This window comes from Chinchilla lanigera, unplaced genomic scaffold (assembly GCF_000276665.1).
Source record: "Chinchilla lanigera isolate Chin_1 unplaced genomic scaffold, ChiLan1.0 scaffold00063, whole genome shotgun sequence".
Taxonomy (NCBI): domain Eukaryota; kingdom Metazoa; phylum Chordata; class Mammalia; order Rodentia; family Chinchillidae; genus Chinchilla; species Chinchilla lanigera.
The window spans coordinates 3,064,653-3,089,720 of NW_004955464.1; the positions used below are offsets into that span (position 1 = coordinate 3,064,653).

Genomic DNA, 25,068 nt, shown 5'->3' on the forward strand with positions numbered 1-25,068 from the left:
TTTTTTTTTTTTGGTTTTTCTCCGGTACCGGGAATCGAACTCACGACGTTGCGCTTGCCATCCAGGCGCTTTTGCCGCTGAGCTAAATCCCCAGCCCCTTTATTGCCCAATTTGTATGATACTTTGTTGATAACACAATTATCCATTTAATTGTATAAACATCTTCTTGTCCCCATTTTATAAGTGATAAAATTCAGTTTTTCTCTTTATGATTCACCCAAGGCTTGAAAGCCAAGTGGCAGAACCAAGCTCACTTGCAGTTCTGATTTTGTTTGTTTGTTTGTTTGTTTGTTTTGTATCAGGAATCAAATTCAAGACCTTGTGCTTGCCAAGCAGGCGCGGTGCCACTGAGCTATATCCCTAGCTTGTTTGCAGTTCTGACTTGTTCTTTCTTTCCATTCTGCCACATCTGTCTGGACAAAAGAGCGCACAGTGCTCTAAGCATACTTAAAATGGTCACAATCGCAGTCCCATTCTCACATTTGCATTTTCAGGACAAGCAAATAATATATCTTTTACATTTATATTTTTTGTCATTTTTCTGAACTTTTATTTAGAGCTCAGATTGAATGCTACATGGATGAGGAGAAGCGAAGCAGACTATGGGTAGTAGTGCTCAGCTTTTCATTGCCGCAGGGAGCTGTTCAGTGCTTTACCTCCTACTGTTGAACTGTTGGTATTTTTTTTTCCTTCAAATGTTCTGAAGCAAGACCTGAATGGGAGATGAATGGAGTACCGCTAAACTGACACACTATACTGGACTGCCCTGGTGTTATACTGGTAAATTACTCCTTCAAAGTCACCTCTGGGAAGCCTACCATGACCATCCTGTTGAAAACTGCAGGCTGGCCTACAACCCTGCTTTGCATTCCCCAAACACACACACTGTCCCTCACCCTCCCCAACTGTTTTCCAGGGCACTAATCTTCTATTATTATTTCCTATTTTATGTTCATTTTTGTCTGTCTCTTCTAACTGAAACATAAAGTTCACAAAAGAGGGAGTTTTTCTCCACATTGCTCACTGCTATATGTTTGACTTCCAGGACAATTGCCTAACAATATATAGGCATCCAGATGGATTCAGGTTGGTGATGCCTGACATTTATACACTGTGAGGGTGGGTCTCTTTAAAGAACAAAATATATCTACACAATTGGGCAGAAAAGTATTTATTTGAAATAAAAATCAACCAATTGAGGATTTAAAAAGAAACTGACAAATAACACAAATATCCCCAAATCTAGAAAAATAATATTTTCATAAATTAACTATCCAACATACCTCCATCCTGTCTATATTTTTCTGCCTGTATATTCATTGATTGTCTCTTTATATTTGTAATTTTTAAAAGAGAAAGCTCTAATAAGTAGGGACTTCTTTATAACAGAATCATACTACTAATATATATCTAACAAATCTAACATGAATTCCTATGATGGGATAGCCTCCTAATTTCCATTTCCCTTGATTTATTTTTCCTGGTACTAGAAATCAAATTCAGGACCTTACCTTTGCCAGGCAGGCACTATACTGCTTAGGTATATATCCCCGATCCTTCCCTTGATTATTTTAAGAATGGAATTTTACATTCAGTTTATTCTAATCAGGATCGAAAAAGTCACACTTAACATTTTTTTGGTGTCTCTTGTGTTTCAGTCTATCATGATTTCCCCTCCTCTCTTTAAAATATGTCATTTATTTGTTGGCAGTTGGGTTATTTTACCTATTGAATATTCCAAGCCACATTGACTTTATCTCAATAATTATTTGTGATCATGAGTTAGTAGAGAAAGCACAGTGTTCAGAATTTAAAAACACTGAGTTCATGTTCCAGTGTAGCGACTTACGTTCTTAAAATGTCGTGTCATATCTCATTGGTATCAGACTAGATTATATTAAAAGTACTTTTCAGTTGTTAATGCATTTCACTCCCAAATCTTACTCCTATTAAAGGAAAGATAGAGGAATTATTATAAAGACAATCCAGTGTGTTCCTACAGACTGCTGGGTCTTGGCACAGTATTTTCCCTATAATCTTGATATTTATTTACTTATTTATTTACATTTTGTTGGTTTTCTGGGACAAGGTCTCACTATATAACCCAAGCTATCGTCAAGCTCACAATCTTCCAGCCTCAATAGGCTCTTGAACCTCTTGACATTTTGTATCATTGGCTTTTAAGGTTGGAGAAAAATATTGTCTGACCCAACCTCCTTTAAACAGATCAGTAGTTCATTTGACAATCCCTAAAATCGCTTGAAGGAAATGTAAAATATAACTTCTAGATGTTATTTTTAGCAGGTACCCTAGTAACAAATGTCATACTTAACATAATCCATTTTCATTTTGTGGCTGAGTACATTTCTAAATTGCTTCAATATGAGTCAACATTATAATTTTTAGTGTAGCAGAGAAAAAAATAGAACATTTTGAATCAGACTTCCTTCATGAGAAGAGGCATTAATTGCAATCACAAAAGTTGTTTGCTTTGCTGTACAAACACTGTTCAACTGACAGCTTTTTTAGAATTTTGCTTTCATGTGTGTGTTGACGGCTTGTCTGAAAAGAAAGCTCAAACACACTTTTAGATCAGTTAAATCAATTATTTCCCTCCTGGCATGGATTCCATAACTATCTATGCTAAGTACTTCTGCACTGGTAAAGTTTGAGTAAGGAGATACCAATGTCACCTTGAACTGATTAGCTCTGCTGTGATAATCAGTTCTGTCTGTCCTTTGTAATTAAAACAACCCTAACAACGCGTAATAAAACTAACAGTGTATGTATTATTTGAATTCTTTCATAACACACTTCTAATGACATCAAGTGGGTGTTAATGCTTTGGCAGTTGGCTTAATCCTGTTAACATTAACTGCAAAGCTTTGACATGATTAATTGATGCACAGAAGATAAATTAGGTAATTTCAAAAGATCCAAATGCTCTAGAAATAACAAAATAATTCTCCCTCCAAGAATAAAGACTTTAGAAAAGAGCCGAAGAATTCATTTTTGTTCCTTGATTGCAATGTGGCCTTAGACCAGGTGGCCTTTGGGGGCTCTTAACTGAAATTCTATTTCTATGAAATTAAGTTGTGTTAATAATTCTTAAAGTATTTATTGATAAACTTCATATTAATTTTAAAAAAATAGTGTTTTTAAAGTGCTATGAAAGTAGTTATTTCACCTACTAAAGAGTCCCAGATTCTGTGAGTATATTGTTGTTTTGTTCTAAATACATTCATTCACTGAACAAAAATACATTCACTGCATGACTACTAAGTGTGTGATACTACTCTAGGTACTGGAGCTATAGTATAGAACTAGACAGATTGCAGTCTGTCTTGTCTGCCACTCGTAATGTCAGCATTTGTTAAAGAGAAATTATTCACAGCACTTACTAAATACAATAAGACAGACTTTGCTCAAGACAATTGTAACAGGTATGGGGACCTCAGCAAAGGGCTTTTCCAGAGAGAAAGAGGGGGGTGGGGGAGAGATTGGACTCAGTTCCAAATACAGCAAAGAAAAGTAGAAATTTATAAGCAAAGAGGTGGGTGAGTTATGTTGATGGATAGAAAATTACTGAGAGGGTAGGGAAATTGCCTGCTAAACTGAATTAACAAGTCTTGCTGAAGGCAGACCGCAGTAATCAAACACTAGCTGGAGGATGGATGTGGGTGCATGAAGAATTTGGTTAGATAACAAGGGCAGAGAATTCTGGCTGAACTGAGCAGAATTCTTGCTGAAACTGGGCCTTTGAGGACATGTCCAAAAACTAACCTAGGTGCACTCAGAGGAGCCTGACTCAAGTTAAATAAAAGAAAAAATGTTTGTTACACTGTAGTGCAAGAGCCAGACAATTAACAGGCAGATAAGTATATACGGTATATAATGTTAATGAGGAGTGCTATAAGGAAAAATGAGTCAGAATTGATAAATGCAGATATGTGAAAGGGAGGGTTGGACAGGCATTTCATATAGATGATCAGAGAAAGTCTCTGGAAATATATCATTTGTGAATTGTGTGAAAGAAGAATTATATGAAGGAAAGAGCCACCAAAATATTTGGGATAAGAACAGCTCAGCCAGAAGTTTGCAATTAGAGTGCCAATAGTCAGATCATACTTGGCTACATTTAAAACTTTGCATTTTTAAAAAAGTAATCAAATCCTTTCAGAGAATTCTTAGCAGGATAATGTGATCTGAGTCATAAATTTAAATAAACAGTCTTTCTAGACAGCTGTATGGCAAAAAGTATAAGGCTGGAAGGAAACAAAAACTACTTTGAAGACTATTTTAGTAGACACATGAGTGCTGGTAGTAGCTTAACCATAGGATGGGAACAGTGAAAATAGCGAGAGACATTAAGATCTGACATAAACATTTTAAAGTTGGCTCCAAGAGGAATTGGTAATCATTCTATGCAAGATGTGAGGGGAATGGAAAAAGGAGGAATCAAGGACTTAGATTTTGGCCCCTGCAACTAGAGGATTTTTACAAGGGTGCCATAGTCTGAAATGTAAAAGACTTTTTGAGAAGTAAGTTGGGGTGAAGTTTGGGGACTGGATAGGAGACAAAATTCTGTTTTAACCATGTTAAGTTTAAGATGCTTCCAAAAGAATGTGCTGAATGTAATGGGTTACCCTGAATAAAGAACCGAGACCAGAATCCAAAGTGGAATTTTAAGAGCCTTTATTAGCCGGGCCTGCGGCTGTCAGTCTGTTCTCCATGCAGGGAGATGCTGAGCAGCACAGACCCAAAGAAAGCTTGAGCTTTTAAACTTGAAAACCACATCCTGGTGGGCGCAGGTGAAAATATTTTTTGCAAGGGCAAAAAAGCGCAACCTATCAGTTCCAGCAAGCAGGTGTTGCAAAGTTCAGAACATTCTTAGAAGCATACATTGTTTTCAAACTAAACTAACAATGAAGCACAGTTTCTCTTTCTTGGGTCAAACTGACATTTTTTCCTCCACCCAATAGCCCAGTAATTTTTCATCCATTTTATGTGTTCACCAGTTATGTGTTCACCACATTTCCCCACTGGTTTTCTGGGGAATCAAATAATTTCTTCAGTTTCTTCCTCCATCTCAGCTAACACATTTACCATTAGTTTGACAGTTTGTACTTGGTCCTGTACATAGGGTTAACAATAAAGGTATCAGGGGCTCAGCCAAGGCAGTCAGTAGGGTGGTCAACCATGGGATCATAGAGAACAATCCCTCATACCAATTAGACTGGGATCTTCTTTGATCGTCTCTATCCTGTAGGTGCTTCCTCAATCGGCTTACACTGTTCTGTTCTTCTGGTTGTGGTTGCAGGTGTCGGAAGAGAGAATGAGTTGCCTGCAGTGAAGACTGAAGTGCCTGTAAGGACTTAACAAGCTCTTGGTTAGAGATTGACATGAGAATTTCTTCCCCGACCTTCTGGAGAAGAGGTGGGGCTCGACCATACATTGCCTCGAAGGGTGTGATCCCTTGAACATAGGGAGTACAGTGGGCCCTCAAGAGGGCAAAAGGAAGGAGGCTCACCCAGTTTTCACCAGTTTCTAACTCTATCTTAGCAACAGCCCCCTTTAAAGTTCAGTTCATCCTTTCTACCTGGCCAGAACTTTGTGGCCGATAGGCACAGTGTAACTTCCAATTAATGTGTAAAGCCTGTGAAACAAGTTTTGTAATCTGGGCTATAAAAGCTGGACTGTTATCCAACCCCAGAGTTAAGGGAAGACCAAATCATGGGACTATCTCAGATAGGAGTTTTTATCAACTATCAGGGCAGATTCAGACCACGTGGTGAAGGCATGTGGCCATCCTGTGAAAATGTCCACCAGCACTAGCAGATACCTGAGTCCATTTGGTCCAGATTTCATCTCTGTGAAATTTATTTCCCGGTGTTCCCCAGGTGACGTACCTCTGGCTCGATGTGGATCTCTGGTAGATTTCTTTTTGGATTTACCTGAGCACACTGTGGGCACTTGTGACTTATGTCCTTGGCCAGTTGGTTTACTGTGATGAAGTAAATGTCCAAGGACCTCAGGGAGGAGGATCCGGGAGTCTGACAATTTTTGTTAACTGGAAGAAGTTGGGGGAGGCCCAAAGATTTTGTGCCAGCATGAGGTCTGAATCTGAATAAGATGGTTTGTCTAGAATCCAGGGTGGCAGAACCGGCAGGATTTCTAGTGGCCCCACTGGTTTTCTTGCAATTTCTCGGGCCATAGAATCTGCCAGGGTATATCCTTGGGCCACAAGGGAATCATCTTTTTGGTGTCCTTGACAGTGTATAACTGCTACTTGTCGAGGCAAACCAGACTGCAGCCAATAAGTCTAAAATCTCTTGAGTGTTTTTAACCTTTTGTCCTGCCATGGTTAGGAGTCCCCTTTCTTGATATATGGCCCCATGTACATGAAGGGTGGCAAAGGCATTCTCCTGTCTGGGGGTCCACCCATTCAAAAGCCAAAGGGGGTTGGCTTACCAGAGCTAGCGGAAGAGTGAAGAAGGCATACTGGCCGTAGTCTGTAGTTCCTGGCTTTTGAACCAGCAGCAGTGGAGTGTTCCATGCTGACTTGCAAGGCACCAGTATACCCTCCTTTTTGAGTCTTTGGATGTGAACACTGATCCCCAGTCGTGCCTGTAAGCTTAATGGGTACTGACGGACACGGATAGGAGTTGCCCTGGTACTAGAGATACCACAATGGGGGGTTGATGAATTGTCAGCCCAGGGGGGTTGTCTTCCGGCTAGACCCCAGGAATCTCCATCCTCCAGGCTGAAAGTAGGGCATCAGAACTGGGTTGAGGTTCCTCCTCAGAAAACAATAAATGTTCCTCCATCAGGGGACACATGAAAAGAACTGTAGGGGGCCGGGGGTCAAATTCAGGTTTAGCCTTCCCAAAAGAAATTTGAGCCTGTAACTTATGAGGCAAGTCCCGGCCAATCGAAGGGTAGGGGCATTCAGGCATGACAAGAAAGAAATGAGTCATCTGTTTAGCCCCCAGATTCCAGTTTTGGTCCAAGGGTATAATTCAGTTTTCCCCGTGGCCCCTTGGATGCAGGTCTTTGTTTCTGACAGGGGGCCCGCAGGTAGTAAAACTGAATAGGTGGCCCCTATGTCAATTAGAAAATTGACCAGCTGGCCCTCTGCTTGTAGAGTTACCCTGGGCTCCCGAGGGCGAAGAGAAGAGGCCTGACTCCCTCAGTCCGTTTCGGGAGCAGCTGTCAGAACTTGGCTCTTTTCTTTTGTTTTCGCTTTGGGCACTCATTTTTCCAGTGTCCTTCCTCTTTGCAATAGGCACACTGATTTTTGCCAAGGGCTAATCTCTTTTGTTTAGTCTGGAGTGGCCGGGGTCTTTTTAGTTGTTGGTCCATCTTTTTCTCCCATAGCTTTGAGGACTTTGGCCATACTCTTATTTAGTTCTCTCAGATCTTCCCTATTGTTAAATACCTTTTGTGTTATTTCTACTAACTCTGTTAACGCTTTTCCCTCAAATCCTTCCATCCTTTGGAGTATCTTTCTGATATCTGGGGCTGATTGAGACATGAAGGCAATATTTATGGCCCTTCGGTTCTCAGGAGCCTCAGGATCTATAGGAGTGTAGATCTGGTAAGCATTAGAGGCATTCAAGAAAGGCAGCAGGAGACTCCTCAGATCCCTGAGTAACCTCAGTGACTTTAGATAATTAGTAGGCTTTCTAGTTGCTGCCCTCATATACCCTAAAAGAAGCTGGTGATACCGATCGAGAGCCTCCTTACCTTGATTGGAGTTGGGGTCCCAAGCGGGTCAAGTCGGAGGGAAAACATATTCTTGTTGGGCCAGGTCTGAGGATGCTTCTTGTCAACTGGGGTAGCCAGCGCAACCATGGGGGTTTGACCAGCTGACTGTGAACAGCGTCCAAAACGGTGGGCCTTTAGCCATTTCAGAGGGTCGTGGACCAGATCATTCCAAGCCTGAATGTAAGGAATCTGGTCGAGGTGTCCTGGATTTCCGAAGATAACTTCTCGGACCTGGTAAACAAGAGAAAGGTTAAAAGAGCCTTCCGGAGGCCAGGAAACTCCTGGAAAAGAGGGCTACTCCAATTCACAGAAGGTCCGGAGTTTGCCAAGGGACACAGAATCCCCATAGTCAGCAGCTCATTGCCTGAATTTCTGAAAATGATTAAGAATACATTGCAAAGGCGACATGGAAGCAGAAGCGGACTGACCCATATTTAAACTGACACAAACAAAGACTGACACAAAAAGACAAGTTACCAGAAAACCAGATGCCACCAGCCACTGATGTGGACTAGGGCTATGTCTCTGAGGCCTGAATGTTAAGTTCAACTCCTCAAGAGACTCCCGAGGGGTGCCCCAATAAACAGAAAGTGTCTTACTGGTAAGAATCCTGACAGCTCATTCCAAATGAAAGAATTTATTCTTTGAGACCAAACATCTTCTTGGGGCAAGGAATGTCTCTCTCAGATTCCCCTGAGAAGTGATAGCCTCAAAGAAGTCTTAGTGCTTTATTTAATCCCAGTAATGGGATCCCAGATGGGCCCCCAAATTGTAATGGGTTACCCTGAATAAAGAACCAAGACCAGAATACAAACTGGAATTTTAAGAGCCTTTATTAGGCAGGCTGGAGGCTGTCAGTCTGTTCTCCATGCAGGGAGATGCTGAGCAGCACAGACCCAAAGAAAGCTTGAGCTTTTAAACTTGAAAACCACATCCTGGTTGGTGCAGGTGAAAAATTTTTTGCAAGGGCAAAAAAGCGCAACCTATCAGTTCCAGCAAGCAGATGTTGCAAAGTTCAGAACATTCTTAGAAGCATACATTGTTTTCAAACTAAACTAACAATCAAGCACAGTTTCTCTTTCTTGGGTCAAACTGACATTTTTCCTCCACCCAGTAGCCCAGCAATTTTCATCTGTTTTATGTGTTCAGCTATTATGTGTTCACCACACTGAATAGGTAGGGGGCAAGCAAATAGCAAGTTTGAAGCCACAGAGAGTTCAAGACCAACCCAGACTGCACAGGGAGATGCTATCTCAAAAAAAAAAAAAAAAAAAAAAAAAAAAAAAAAAGAATAGGGTCAACTGTAGAGTATAGAACAAGAAGTTAGAGGCTTTTGTACTTTATCAGAGGTAAGATGACAAGGATAGGATCCACCAGAAGTCCTGGGAAGGAAGGAGGGGAAAAGATGGACTTGAGAGATATTTAAAAGAAAGAATTAATGGTAGGATTTATTAGTTATGAATTAAGAGAAAAATTGAGCAATTTGGGCAGATTTATGGCATGGCATCATGGATGAATTGATAATACAAAAATACAATTATTAGTCTATCACTGCTTCCTTTAGAGGTGTTCAAAGACTTTACATTGCCTAAATATTAATATTTAAAGCTTGATAGTCTGCCATTCATGTTCCCTAAAACCTGCCCTTTTGGAGTGCTCCATACTTTCTATGGTATATCCTTGGAACTCAAAAACATAGTGGAATCCAGCTAAAAAGTTACTAATCTACAGAGTAAATTCAAACTCTGTGAGCCTGGGGTATGGGCCTTCTACAACCTGGTTTCTGCCAACCTGATCTTTTGCCTCCCCTTTCTTGCCCAAAGCTGGTCATCTACAAATTCTTTCAGTTCTGTGTATCCATCACACACATATCTTCACTCCTGATGCTGTTGTCTTGAATTCCCTTCATCTAAAATACTCCTAATCAAAATCCACCTAGGGAATGCCTCCACATCTTTCAAAACCCACCTCTTCATGAAGACGTTCCTCACCCTCCCATGTACATGGGGCTCCTGTCTTCAGTAACACTATCTACCTCGTAGTTCATTGAATCCACCACTGTGCTTCCTGCTACCTGTCTGTTCCACTCTCAGTCCCTGGAGGCCCCACACTGTGAACAGAGCAGGCACTAACTCAGATGAATCAAAAGAATGAAGAACAAATGAATGAAATCTCAGTTCAGGCACCATAACTTCACCTTACTTTACCCACCTGGCTCAGGCAAGTGCCAAAAGCTTCTTCCTTTGTCTCCTCTAGAATTGTATAGCACTTCTGTTCTAGCGCTGTGTGTATTGTGTTCTGTGGTGTTGCTTTTGTCTCCCACTTTTGGTGTGTTTATCCCCTGCCTGAAATATTCAAGGGCATGGCTTTTACCCCTTTTATCATCATGTCCTTAGTGCCTAGGAACTCAAAACAAGTTTTTAAAATGTATTATTTGATAAGTAAGTAGTAACCTATCTTTTAAAGTCATATATCATGCAGTCATGTCCATCTTTGTCCACCTTCAGGAGGAATTTCCAAAGTACTCCTGATCGGAATTACTCTTTCACTCTGGCGTGTGGACCTGTAGCTGTATCTCCTCTTGGTCACCATCCCTTTATGGTACAGTTCTTGATTCAGAGTGACTACAAAAGCCTAAAGACAAAAAACTTGTACTCTTCATCGTAGTCCCATGTAGTTGGCATATTTCTGCCTGAAAGAGCCATAAGGCAACATCCTTGAATCTGATGTGATTTATTTTTTAAATAATTAGTGAGCTACTGCATATATACTATTGTTAGTAACAGTTTATAGCAACCTCTTGCCCTACCAAAAATGAGTATGCATCATTGTCATTCTTTAAATGTTTGATAACTGAATAAAGGAAAGGAAGAATAGTATTTTCACTGTCAAGTTCAGAGGGAAGACAGAATTTACCCTTCACACAAAATTAATCTCCTTATTTAATCTATCACTGTTTACATCCAGATATAATTTACTCATATGGGATAGAGGAAGACAATATTGTCCTTTATAAACTAAGTTCAAAATAAAATGACTTTAAAAAAGCACTGTTCTTTCCTCAGGGCAAGCCAGCTTTGGACACTAATGGAAATGTTACAGGAATGGCGATTCCTCTGAGGTTTACAAGACTCCATCTTCTCTGCTCTCCTACACCCATTCCCCTTGCCCAGTCTTTCTCAGGGCTATGCATCCATCTTGCACCTTCCGCTGTCACCAGGAAGCTCAAAATCCAGGAGGAGGGGTTTTGTTTACTCTGCCTCATTATCACGGCGCTCACAGTGGGCAGAGAGGAATGTGTTCCTTTATTTCACATCTCTGCACAATGTGGAGGCGAAACCAGTTTCTCAGGCGATGGACTGAGTGGCAGCGAGGGATGGGACCCACAGGCTGGCAGCCACTGCAGCCTGCGCAAAGCGTGGGTGGCAGAGGAGCCCAGGTGGTGCACTCAGCCTTCTTCTTTTCCTACTTCGGTGAGTCTGACCTTCTCCGGGCATCACTTCCACTTTCCAAAGGTTGGGGGTGGCTTTGGTTTGCCCCCACTCTGTTTTGTTACTGTTGTCGCTGTTTGTTTTTGTGCCACCACCCTAGTACCCTGAAAGATTCTCTAATTACAAAGGGGACAGATGGAAAGGCATGCTGGGAGGAGCTCTTCCTGTAATTTGACACTTTGGTACCCTTACCGAGCTCTGAAAGCCAAGCATGGGTCTCATTCCCACTAGAATCCTGCTCCATAGTCCTTATTCAGTATTTGATCCGCTTGATAACTCGTATAGATTACTCAGTAAATTGTATTTCAGGCACACTTGGCTACAGACATGCGGTGTGATTGACAAACATGGTGAATGTTTAAATTAAAAAGGTATTACAGTAAAATACATGTTGACATTAATCTTCCTCAAATTACCCCCCAACCCCACACCCTGCTTCAGACACACTTATCCCATCATTTTTGCCACTTTCTGAAGTGTTCTGGAAGTCTTCTTTTGTGAATGTATTGAGCCAGGCATGGTGGCATATGCCTGTGACCCCAGCACTTGGGAGGCTGAGGGAGGAGGAGCACTGCAAGTTCCAGGCCAGCCTGGGCTACAGTGAATTGAAGGCCAGCCTGCACTACATAGTGAGACCCTGTCTCAAGAAAAAAAAAAAGTGAATGTTTTTAGTTACACTTTTATGGCTGCCTCCACATTTTGAATCGATTTAAAACTTGTCATTGTCCTCTTGATTTTGGTGAAGAGCCAGAAGTCAAAGGGTACAAGACCTGGTGGATAAAGTGGATGAAGACCCTTATGTTTTTGAGCCTGCTTTTCTGTTGGCTGGCACTTGGTAGCAGCATTTACTGTATTTTTGATCATATGTCATAAAGATATTTATGTATCTTTTAATGTAATAAATTTTTTATTTTAATAGTCAACATTATTTTGATCATACCTCATAGATTAGGAAAATGCTATATAACAGAAAACATCACATGATGAAGTTTTTCAGAAAAAAATGGAGGTTAAAGTTATCTGTCACTACAGTCTTAAAAATGGGGCTGTAAAATTTCCTCGCAAAGAATACAAAAAATTTGCCCCTAGTTATAAATCTTTCTTAAATGGGAAAAATATATTTGGAGGGATTTTTTTCTGTTTCTGTTTGTGTGTTTGTTTTATAATGATTCTAACTCATTGCTTTTTTTTCTGGTGAGACAGGGTTTTGCTATTGTAGCCCAGGCTGATCCTGAGTTTATGGCAATCTGCCTGCCTCAGCCTCTTGAGTGCTGGGATTATGTGTGTGTGCCACAATGCCCAGCTCTCTAATTCACTTTTTTTTTTTTTTTTGAAACAAGGTTTCATTATGTAGTGCAGGCTGGCCTTCAACTCACATATGTAGCCCAGGCTGGCCCGGCACTCACAGCTATCCTCCTGCCTCAGCCTCCTGAGTGCTGGGATTACAGGTGTGCACCACCACACCTGACTTCTAATTCACTTTTATAAGATTTAAATCTACTTTGTTTGTTTGTTTTTATAGTACTAGAGTCTTCACATTGAGCAACATCCTCAGCTCTTTTACTTTTATTTCTGTTTTCAACAGAGTCTTGCTAAAGCACTAAGTTTCTCAGGCTAGACTGGAAATTGCCCGTCTCCTCAGCCTCCCAGAGAGCAGGAATTACAGTTGCATGCCACTATGCCTAGCTACCTTTTAATAAAATTTGGTTACCATAAAACTGAATATTAGGGGAATAATTTTTAGCAAGTTAAATGCTAATTTTTCAGGGTATAATTCAGGGCTCAAGATTTTTTCATTTGTATCTAAAGTGCTAGATACAAAAGAATTATCCCATGAGTGATGCCCTCAAGGCTTTTACCTTCTCAGAAGACTTGCACTGTGGATTAATTTAAACACAAATTACTTATTTTTTGCTTGTAGATTAGGACATCTCATTATATTTCTTTCTCCAGCTTATTTATATAGGAAAGAAGTTACTTGATTTTTGCTACTTATTTTCACTGAATATGTCAGGAATTCCCTTGGAAATACAGACTTACAAAACAGTGTGTGATTATAGACCATTTCTGCTCTTTCCTTTATTCTCCCATTATAAAATCTAATGGTAACCTCATAATGCCCTTGGGCAAAAGCTGAATCATATGGTAATTGCTCAATGAAAACAACCTGGAAGACAAGCAAGGTTTGTTTCGTTTTTTGTTTTGTTTTGTTTTAGATAGAATTCATGCTCTGTCTTTAATAAAGGGTCTTCTTTTTAAATTTTTAAATTTTGAGGCAGGATCTCACTGAGTTGCTAAGTTGCCCTGTTGGACTTGAACTTGTAACCCTTCTGTCTCAGCCTCTCCAAGTGTCAGATTACAGGTGTGCACCAGCACTCCCAGCTATGGGTCTTTTCCTAAATCCCAGCACTGGACTATGTTCTTAGATTGAGACTCAGCTTCCACTCTGAATTACTGCTGGAAACTCTCTCTCACGGTTCCACAGACACCTGTCAGTACCATTTACAACTTGCCCCTTGCTTTGCCTGTTATCTTCCCGGTTAAAACTAGTCTGCAGTTTGTGATACTGTGCTTACCCATCTTCCTTTCCTGTTCTGCCCAAGGTCTGAAGAATTCAACAACCTCTTGCCCAGCACCACTCATGTAAAATTCATTCTACAAAATTTAGCCTCATCCTCGCAAACTTCAGTCTTTTCCCTAGAAACACAGTCACAGTGTCAGATGAGCCTGAGACACACCACCTCGCAAGTGTCTTTTCATACCAGTGTAAGCGCCAAACTGGTCACTGCCTGGCAGTCCACAACACTGAAAAGAGATTGCTTGTTGCTTGACTTTAACGAAAGAGGCTAACATGAACATTTCTTCTTGGGCTTGCATTAAAGAATAAAGTCTACTGAGAGGAATCAGATGAGGACCTATTTAGGAGGGAAGGAATAGTTTTTATGAGTTGGAGAAATGAATTCTTAGTTTGGTTAAAAGCACACTCTACACCTTATTTCCTGTTTAGTAAACGGAGCATTTTCATGGAAATAGGCCAAAGGTTTTATGAAAAGTCTCTTACTTTTTCCATCTGTTTGGAACATTTATCAAATATAAGTTAAAAGTAAATCCGTACAAAAATCGTGTGTTCTCACACTGATACTGGGCACTCAGTTTTATAGCTTTTTGTTGTGAGTCTTACCTGAGTTTGTATCAGATGAAATCCTATAAATACAGTAACTTTTCACATAAAAATAACTTGATCTTATTGTATTATAAATAAATTTCAGCTTTAAAGAAAACATTTTGAGGTTTCAACTGTTAACTGTTTGTAATCAATTTACTGTTTCTGCCATGATGTCTAACATCTTAAAATCTTCCAAATATTCATCGCAAATCTAGTATTTTATAAGACAAGTGGCTCTGCTGTGTAGTTTTTGGATAATTCACTTAGTTTCTACATTGTTAGCACATTTTATCCTAAAAAAAGAGCTAAGGTCACTGGAACAAATACTTAACTAAGAAATCATATCCATTTGAGTCCTCAGAAGTTTTATTGTGAACAATTTACATCCCTTGTAGTAATATGATATACACATGTGAAAAAAGAAGCAAGTTCTGTTTTTTTTTGTGTAACTACATTAAGATAATATTTTCTATGTAGTCAATCTAGAACCATGTGCAGAATCAGAAGGCTGTGGTTTGAGGGAGCAAGGGGACTTGTAAAGATGGTATCTCTATATTATTTTTGGATGACTTGCTAAGATGCAGTTTTAAATAAACTTCATTGTAAAATACTTATTTAGTGTGAAGCTTGAATCATGAAGAATACACAAGGGGGTCAAGTGATTTCAGCAATAATTTTATAGACATTGAAATATTTATTAAATATGTTTAATGGTAATAGAAACCAGTTGACACTTCTTTCTCTCTTTCTTTCTTTCCTTCTTTCTGTCTTTCTTTCTTTCTTTCCTCCCTCCCACCCTCTCCCTCTCCCTCTCCCTCTCTCTCTCTCTCTCTCTCTCTCTCTCTCTCTCTCTCTCTCTCTCACTCTTTCCTTCTGGGTTGTCCTTAGCTTTCTCATTCCTTTCAATTGTTCTTTGCTATTGCTTATGAAGGAATCACATTATACAAACCTATCTGAAATGTTTTTACAGTGCTAGTCAAGTAACTATTCTCCCAACAGGCTCATAAATACAGAATGTCATCTCTGAAGCTTTTCCCAGTAAGTAAATCACAAAAGAAATGCAGGAAGAAACTTATTCCAGAACTGATTTTCACCAGTAGAGTAGTGAATACCTCAATTATGCTTCCTAATTGTATAGCTCTGTCTTTCCTTCTTTTTATTTTTCTTCTCATGTTTTTTGCACCTCTCTTTCCCTTTCTCTCTCTCTGTCTTGCACATGCATGTGAATGCAAAGCTTATCTGCAGGAAATACTATATATCAAATAAGAATGTTCAACTTTATTTAAAATAAAATAATTTCACCAAGGGAAGCAAAAGTGAAAACTCTCAGAAAATGAAGAATATACCAGGCATGGTGGCACATGCCTGTGATCCCAGCATTTGGGAGGCTGAGGCAGAAGGATCGTTGTGAGTTCAAGGTCAGCATGGGCTACATAGTGAATTCAAGGCCAGCCTGAATTAGGGCAAGACCCTGTCTCAAAAATAAACAAACAGAAAAGAAAGAAACACCGAGGACAAAAGTAAATAAGTTATTTCTTCTGTGTTATAGAATATAAACAATTATAGCACTGAAAAGAAAAAAATAACAACATATTCTGGATTACTTATGCATTCATTGAGTGCTCCCTCTGGGCCAAGAATTTTACTAGGCCTCAGGTATACAATGATAAAAGATAATGCTCTATTTTCAGACATAAATAATCAAAAACATACGAAACGATAGAGGCTATTGCGAGGTATGAAGTCTCCGAGAGAAGTGAATATGCTCCCATTCTATACTATCTTAGATGTAATTTATGTGTTAGATATCTTTTTCTAAACTTCCACTCTGGTTGCCAAACAGCCACACTCTTTGTATGTCGTTGTCAAGAAAAATTAAAATTGTATTTAAATTTCTGCTAATATTTTAGTATTAATTATTTTTGTAAATCAGGGATATGTATTAGTTTTTTAATCTGTAGTCATTATAGATTGTATATGAGTATTATTCAGCTAATGTTTACTCTCTTATTCCCTTCTCCACCCCTAGGAATTCTTCACCTCCTTGACAATGGCTTGAGCACGTGACTGTCTTTGGTTGATGAAGGTGAATAGAAGTAACATATCCCAAACCCTTTCAAAGGTTCTGAATATGCTTATGTGATTCGCTTTGGCTTTTGAGCTTCTGACTGCTGCCCAATGAAGAGCTTTCCTCAAATAATTCTCTACTGAAAAAGCACCCGGAGCTCAGCGGGCTGCGCTGGATTCACAGGACTGAGCAGGAAAGAAATCTTTTAAAAAATGTAAGAGTGCTTAAATGTCTTTATTTTAAATGGACACATAATAATGTTCATTTTGATAGTGTACAGGGTGGCCTTTCAGTACAGCATATGCATGCATTGTAAGCATGGGGCAGGGTAGTTGGCATATTCATCTCTAATAGAAGCCACTAAAATGCTGAGGTTGTTTGTTACTGCACAAAAATCAACTAACAACAAAAACACTTTTAAGTACACTTATATGAAAAGCCATAATATTATAAACAAAAGCCAGGATATTTGAATTAGTTTTCAAATGTCTAACATTATGTGTAGATTCTTTTTCAAAAAGAATCTAACATTATGTGTAGATTGTAGAATATGCTCTATGTATACTGTCCCTAACATGGTTGCCCTTTCTCCATGTAGCACCAAAGTGTATGTGTAAGGGGAACATTTAGGCATCTGGCAACAGCCTACAAGTATGTCTCTAGGTCTGTGCATCTTGTCATATGAGCAGCTGTGTATCTGACATGATTCCTCTCATAGTATAAAGCTTAAACATGCAGTGAGTCATTTTTTCCATAACATCTTTTGCCATTACTCTTATTCAATGCAGAAAATATCATGAAAAAAAAAATGGTTTTACCCTAATAAAATAAAATAAAATTTAAGGCTTATTGAATGCTATAGACAGATTTCCCTATATACCAGTGACCACAGGAAACAAAATAAGGGAAAGAAGCCATGTTGTAAGACTGTAATGTTGTACAGATCCACCTTACAGATGCATATGGTAGCAAGAAGAAGAACAGTATCCAACAATAATAATTTCCTCATTGGTAACAAGGTTCTGGTTCAAACTCTGAGAAGGATTTCTGTTTCAATACTGTGCCCAACATTTTATTTATTTGTTTGTTTGCTTGTTTATTTGGTTTTTTGAGATAGGGTCTCACTCTGTAACCCAGGCTGGCCTCATACTCACAGCGATCTTCCTACGTCAACCTCCCAAGTGCTGGGATTACAGGTGTGCACCACTACACATGGTTTGTACCTAAAATTTTATTTGTTTTTGTTTTTTTCCAGTACCAGGAATCAAACTCACGACCTCACACTTGCCAGGCAGGCGCTATGCCACTGAGCTAAATCCCCAGCCCCTATGTACCTAAAATTTTAGAAGCATCCAAGACTAAGGCTCATCTGCAGTTCTCCCACATGGTATTTGCAGTGCTGTTGATATATGATCGTCTCAAAGCAAACTCTGTTCCAGAATTAATTACAATGCTGAAGCTTTGTGTAAGCGAGTGGAGAGAATGAAACTCCATGAAACCAAGGGATGTTATATAATTCCCAATGCATTTTTATATATGCTGGAATCATATAAGAAAGCATATCTTTACAAATTGAGAAATGCTTTATAAGCACCAGTGGGGCATAAACTTCCCTTCACAAAGACACACATTGGCTCAGTCCTCAACTACCTGCTATTTGCCACCTAAATGGAAATTATTTTTACAGCTGATTTTTGCAAAAGTTTTTCACTGTACCCTGCAGGGATGTTAATATGTTTTTATCATGTTGACATACTATAATAAACAAATCCATTTTGTATGAAACTTATGGGACTTCTCCAATGCTTATATTAAGAGGAAGTTGGGGACTAATTTCAATCCAAGGAAGCATCTGTAATAGTCCCTGTAGGAGTGCTTGTGGCCCTTTACCAGCTTGAGTCTCAATGTGGGGGGAAGGTAACAGTCTTCTAAAATATAAACAAAAATATTTTCCTAAAGTTCCCTGAGTCAAAAAGAAAAAATGTGTTTGGGATACACTACACAGATTTATTTGAATTCCTTTGCTGTCCCATAGCCAAACAAATGAAGCTCATGGTTACACAGCTGGAAACTTATTGTTTCTTTCTTTTATAAAAATAAAACCACAGGTGATTGTGAACCAGTTGGTTTGAATTTGCACTTACAGAAAATAGGTAATGAATTACTTCCTCTGCTCTCTCTAGGCACTGAATAGAAGCATTTATCATGAATCCATCCTGGACTGAATATATGAGACTGAATATTAAGGCTAAAGATGCCCTCTTGAGAGGTCATTTTGCCCATTCATTCTGTGATTTGTTCCTTTGGTCTCTTCTTCCTGTGTTTCTTCATTCTCTTAACAATAAATATTTATTGAGCTCTTCTTGTGAAGTAGGCACTGTGCTAAGTTCTGGGAATACAGTGATAAATAAATAAACCCAAGAGGAGCTCCAAAGACAAACCCAGACCCTTCTCAAATTCACTCATCCATTTATTCATGTTTATTTCCAACACAAAGTACAATGAAGAGAGTCAAACAGACTTCCCACACATGTTAGGGCTTATGGTTACAAAAGGAGCAGGTTACATTTTCTAGCACTGTGCTTAGTTGTACTGAGATTACAGAGAAATAGAAAATATCATTCCTGTCTTTTGGAAAACTAAATTTAGACTTATAATGACTGGCCTCTGATCTATGCCACTCATTATTTTGATCACTATAAATGCATGAACTTGTCTTTTCAATAATTTGTGAGATGGGAAGTATACCCATTGTTAGTTGTTCAGACATAGAATGTCTTTCCCAAGTCTCATGTGTTTAGAGATAGGGCTTTTGAAAGTGATTAGATCGTGAGGGTTCCAACTACATCAAGTAGATTAATCCAGCGATGAGGTCTTAATTTGATGGCATTATTGGCAGATGATGGAAACAGGAGGTGGGGCCTCATTGAGGGGAGTGGGACATGGGGTGTGATCTTGGGCACTGTGTCTGGCCACTGGTCCCTTCCTCTTCTGGCTGTTTCCCTTTCTCTCTGCTCCCTGGCTGCCCTGAGATGAGCAGCTTTATTTTCTCACCATTGTTTTGGCTTCACACAGGCCTAGAGGCAATGAAATCAAGTGACCATAGACTAAACCTCTGAAACCATGAACCTAAACAAATCTTTCATCCTTTGAGTTTATCAGGTATCTTGTTACAGGAACACAGAGCTGATAATCATACCCATCCTCTTGGATGTAGAAATAGGAAGATTAGGAAACTGTCAAAATCACAACAAAACTGAGAAGCAGTGATGGTAACCTAGGCTGCCATCTCTGCAGCCTGAGTTTTTGACCACTTTACTAACCTGCCTCTCAAGGGGAAGCTACTAAATACAAAAAGAATTGATAATTGTTTTCTGAGAGCTTTAAACAATAAGTGGATGAGAAATTAGGGGAATTTAGTCCAGAACTTCAAAAATATATAAAGGAATGGAATGATAGAGAAAGCTATTAGGCAAGTACTCTGCCATTGAGCTACATAGCAATTCCTTTTAAATTTTTCTTCTGAGACAGGGTCTCCCTAAATTGTCCAGACTGACCTTGTACTTTCAATCCTCTCACCTCAGTCTCCCAAGTAGCTGGAATTATAGGCTTGTGCCACCACACTTGGCAAAGAAGTATTTTTAAATTAAGGAATGGACATTGTTTTTTAGATGTAATGTTACTGCACACATAACAGGTCACAGCATAGTGTAATCATAACTGCCATGTGCATTGAGAACACCCCCAAAGTCCTGTGCCTTGCTTATCTCTATTGCATTAGTTGTATTCTCATTGTGGTACAAACACCCCACACCTACAGCTTAAAGGAAACCAGGTTTATTTTGGCTCCCAGCCTACAAAGGAGGCTGTCCACAGCTGGCTGACTCCAAGGCAGGAAGGGATGGCGAAGGGGTTTGTGGAGGAAGCCGCTCCTGACATGGTCCTGGTCAGCAGAGAGGGAAAGGAATGGCAGGGAGGTGACGTACCTGGCTCACACCTCTGGTGGCCTCTTCTGGCCAGGTTCCGCTTCCTAGCAGCACACTCAGCTGCTGGACTCATTAGTGGATGAATCCACACACGTGTATAGTGGCCCCATGATCCAGCCTCCTTCCACAAGCTCATTCTCTAACACATGAGCTGCTTGGGGAACATTCTAGATCTAAAGCACAGCAGCTTTTATCTTGAGTCAAACCCCCAGTGTCTCTTCCAAGACTTAGAAAAGTAACAAAACTACTGTCTCTGATTTACAAAAGTAATACATGCTAATTACAGAAAAACCTGTAAAATAACAAAGCATAAAGAAACAGCTTTAAAAATTACTTTTCAATAAACCAATAGAAATTAGTAGTACAATTATCTTAGCTATCTTGTGTATAGAAAGATAGATAGATATAGATACACATACATTTTTCCTTCCTTCTTTAAAAAGAACAATATGCAATATAACAACCATTGTTGATTTCCTATCATCTTGTTTTGAAATTCTGTATAGTTTTTAATGTTTTTAAAATTCTGTTCAAAATAAAATCACTTCTAATTTCATAATTTAGAAAAGTTAATTAGTGGCTGGGCTTGGTGGTAAACACCTGTAATCCCAGCACTCTGGGAGGCTGAGGCAGGAGAATGGTGAATTCGAGCCCAGCCTGGCTGCATAGTGAGTTTGAGGCCAGTTTAGTACACAGTGAGACCCTGTCTCGAAAAGAAAGTGAATCAGCTTAATATTTAGACATGTTTCTTATTCCCTTTTCTATACATATTCTATTAAATATATTTGTTACATAAAAATGGTCATGTACTTACGTGCAACTTCAATTCTACTTCTTTCACCTCATGTTTATTTATTTGCTTGTTTATTTTTGAGACAAGGTCTCACTATGTAGTGCAGGATTCTCTTGAACTTGCTTATGTAGCCCAGGCTGGCCTCAAACTCACAAGAATCCTTCTGGCTCAGCCTCCTGAGTGACTACAGGCCTGTGCCACCATGCCTGGCCTCACCTCATTTTGATACTGAGCAATAAACATCATTTTTTCATTAGTGCCGTAATAGTCCCCATCTCTCTTCCCTACTTTACTGTCTAATATTTAGTATGTGTTTAATAACACTTATTTGCAGACTGCTGTTTTTTACTTCTTTGTTGTTTACTTGTCTTTCTTACCATTTCCACCATACACATGTAAGACCATAATCTCCATGAAGGCAAGAATCTATTTCTTTTCTTTTTTGTTGTGTCCTCAGGGCCTAACAAGGCCTTGGCATATAACAAGTTCTCTGTTTGTTGAATGAATAATCTTAAATATGAAGACATACACAGGATAGCTAAGATAGTTGTACTACTGACTTCTATTACTTTATTGAAAGGAACAGTTAATGTTTGTTTGATCAACTTTACATGCCTACATTTGTTTATCTGTGTAACCAATTTGAAGATCTCAATATGTAATACAACAACCATTGTTAATTTCCTACCACCTTGTCTGAAATTCTGTATTGCTTGTATTGTTTTTGTGTTATTTTGTAAATGTCTGTGTGTCTGTTAATATGTTTTTGGTCTTTTATCTTTAAAAATAATGAAGACATAATAGCACTGTCCTAGGAGATGATACCTAATCTAAGTTCTTTGGGTGTATTAGTGTTTAGTTAGTTAGTTAGTTAATTAGTTACTGTAATAAATACTGGGGCTAAGTCAACTTATAAAGATGAAGGGCTTATTTTGACTCACAATTTTGGAAGTTTCAACCCATCACTGATCGGGCTCATTGCTGTCGAGGCAGGAGCACAGGGCAGTGGGTACACATTTGTCACATGAGGCAGTGAAGCGGGAAGAGAAAACAAGAGATTAGCATCTCGCAATCCCCTTTGAGGACACAGCCCCAGTGACCTAAAACCCAGAGCAGTCAGAGAATATCTTTTATAGCTTTCAGTGATACAAGCAGCCCACTGCCGCACGTGTGCCTTCGGTTCACTACCACTGCCCTAGAGGTGCCACCTCTTCAAAGTCTCTACCACCTTCCAATAGCACCCAAGTCTTGAACACAAAGGCCCTCTGAGGATTCTTCCTGATCCAAATGACAGCAGTACCTATTCCTTATGCCACTGCTGCCGGGGCATCCGGCTCTACATGGGCTCTGACAAAGTTCACGAGGCTTCACTGAAGATCCTCTTATCTTCTTGTGCTACCTTTCACCTACATCCTTCCAGCCCAGAGCTCCTGTTATGCTACAGCCCCTTCTGGACACTATGAGGGACTGACACCAAGATGCGTGCAACCTACAGGCACGGGAATGGAAGGGGGAACATGTGGCCTTGTGAATCACCACCAATGGACAAAAGCTTCCCCTCATCCAACCTCCTCCTCCCTAAGTGAGCAGTCCTGAGATACAGTGGTTCTGATTATTAGGAAGTTGTTTTTTTTTCCAGTCCTGGGGAATTGAACCCAAGGCTTTGCCCAGAGCTACACCTCCAGCCCTTTTTATTTTTGAGACAGAGTCTCACTATGTTGTCCAGGCTGTCCTCTCAAACTTACAGATGTGAGCGCTGGGCCAGGCAGGAACAATTTCTTTCGACTCCAGCAACTAGTCACACTTTGCAGCAACTAATGTACACTGTGGTCACTCTGGCCCTCCCTCCTTCCTCACTTCACCATGTGTGTCCTTAAATTGTCCTCCCTGGGCTTGTACTCCCTCATGAAATAAAAACACATAGCTCCCTGCTTCAAGTTCTGCTTTAGGAGATCCAGGTGAAGATATGAGTGAAGTGGAAAACTGAAACCATTATCTGGTTAATTCAGACCAATCTCTCACAGAGATCAATTTGGATTAATTTACAACACAGGATGTTAAGAACAACCGTGCTGCCAGATGACAAGTAAAACGAGCTGTCAACACTGCCTGCAGTCATGCTCTGCTTCCCATATAATCTTACTTCCTATCCTTTGAGATCTCAGTTCACAGAATCTCCATCCACACACTTCGTACCCGCACCCTGTCCAATTCAAATGACAGCCTCTTGCCAAATTTAATTGAGAAAGTATACCCGATCAGCTGGGTAATTTCCCTCATCATCTTATCACTAGATCAACAAACTTACCTGTACCTGCCTTCATCTGCTTCTCTCCTATTTCATCTGGTGAGGTGTTCTTTCTCTTATTGCAGCCAGCTCTTCCATACAGATCGAATTCCCTCTGACCTCTCAGAGACCTGGCTCCTTGTTATTTCCTCCTCCCTTTGTCTACCACTGCTCTAATTGTAGTGGATTATTCTCATTTGCTTTCAAAATAGTCTCCCATCTTTCAAAGACTTCTCTTGCCAAGCACTAGCAACATACATGCAATCCCAGCTCTCCAGGTTGCTGAGGCAGAAGGAGTAAAGTTTGAGCGGAACTTGGACAATTTAGTGAGATCCTGTTTCAAAATTAAAAATAAGAAAAAGATTGGGAATGTAGTTTAGTGAGAAGGTCCTGGGTTCAGTTCTCAGTATCCATAAGTAGACAAAGAAGCAAATGAAAATAAGAAACCTTCCTTACCTTCACGGGGTCTTCCCATTTTCTAAATCTCTGGACTTTCTTCCCACTCCGCTTTCTCTAAAGAGAAAGCTGTCTCCAATCCTCACCTTCTAGCCAGCCCTTAACGCACTTTGAGTGTCTACCTCTCCTACTTCCTTGAAACTGCCCTTATTGAAGTGTCTGATGACTTCTCTGTTGCTCAATCGAATGATCATTTTTCATGGCTTCATTTTAATTCAACCTCATGTAGCAATCAGCACAGCTGAGCATCTTTTCCTTTCTATACTCCCTTTCATTGGCTTCCTTTAGTTCCTTTCACAGGTTACGATTTACCTATTTCCCAGAGTTCCTCCTCTTCTTGTATATTCATGTTGGGAATCTGGAGCTGTGGTCTAGGCTTCTACTCTCTTCATTGTATACTTAGGGATTTCTGTCTCTGCCTGTGAATTCCAATCACACCACTTGTGGGTGACTCACAAATGTAGATCATCAACGAAGACATCTCCCTCTAACCTTTGTATCCATTTGGTGCTCACTAGCTTATCTTGGGATCTCAAATGCAGCTCAGTCTTGACATGCCCCAAAACCCAACCCACTGTTTCCACCCCACTCCCCACTCTGCCCCAACCTGAGCTTCTTCCTGTGTTCCCTACTTCAGTGACTAGAATATAGTCCAGCAACCATAAGCAGAAACATGGTAAAGGGAAACACCATGTAACCTATACATCATTGTTACCTATTTCAGATCTTTTTAACATATTGGAGTTGATTTAATGCAATATAAAATCTGTTTTTAAGTACTCTTTCAATCTCTCTTCTTGGCCACTCCACTGCTGGTAGAGACTTGTCAGTACCAGTATCTCCTGCCTGAACTACTCCAATTTTTGTTCACCCAGCAACCAGGATAATGCTTCCTACTCTCAGATCTGCTTGTGTTACCATTGCTTAGAATTTTTAAATGGGATCCTATGTATTTTAAAATACATATCTCTAACCTTGCCTACACACAAGGCACGATTTATCCTCTTCATACTTCTGCAGTTTATTTTCTTATGCCCTTTGTGCTTTCAATTCA

General features: G+C 39.8%; 2 long non-coding RNA genes across 2 annotated transcripts; both read left to right on the forward strand.

Annotated features, from left to right (window-relative positions):
- Positions 1–1,218: 1,218 nt before the first annotated feature.
- Positions 1,219–16,515, forward strand: LOC106150084. The gene is made up of 3 exons (XR_001236680.1): positions 1,219–5,436; positions 10,833–11,240; positions 16,454–16,515. It is a non-coding gene; the product is annotated as an uncharacterized LOC106150084 (long non-coding RNA).
- A 1-nt stretch (position 16,516) lies between these two features.
- On the forward strand, positions 16,517–18,854 carry LOC106150085. The gene is made up of 2 exons (XR_001236681.1): positions 16,517–16,706; positions 18,676–18,854. It is a non-coding gene; the product is annotated as an uncharacterized LOC106150085 (long non-coding RNA).
- Positions 18,855–25,068: the final 6,214 nt, after the last annotated feature.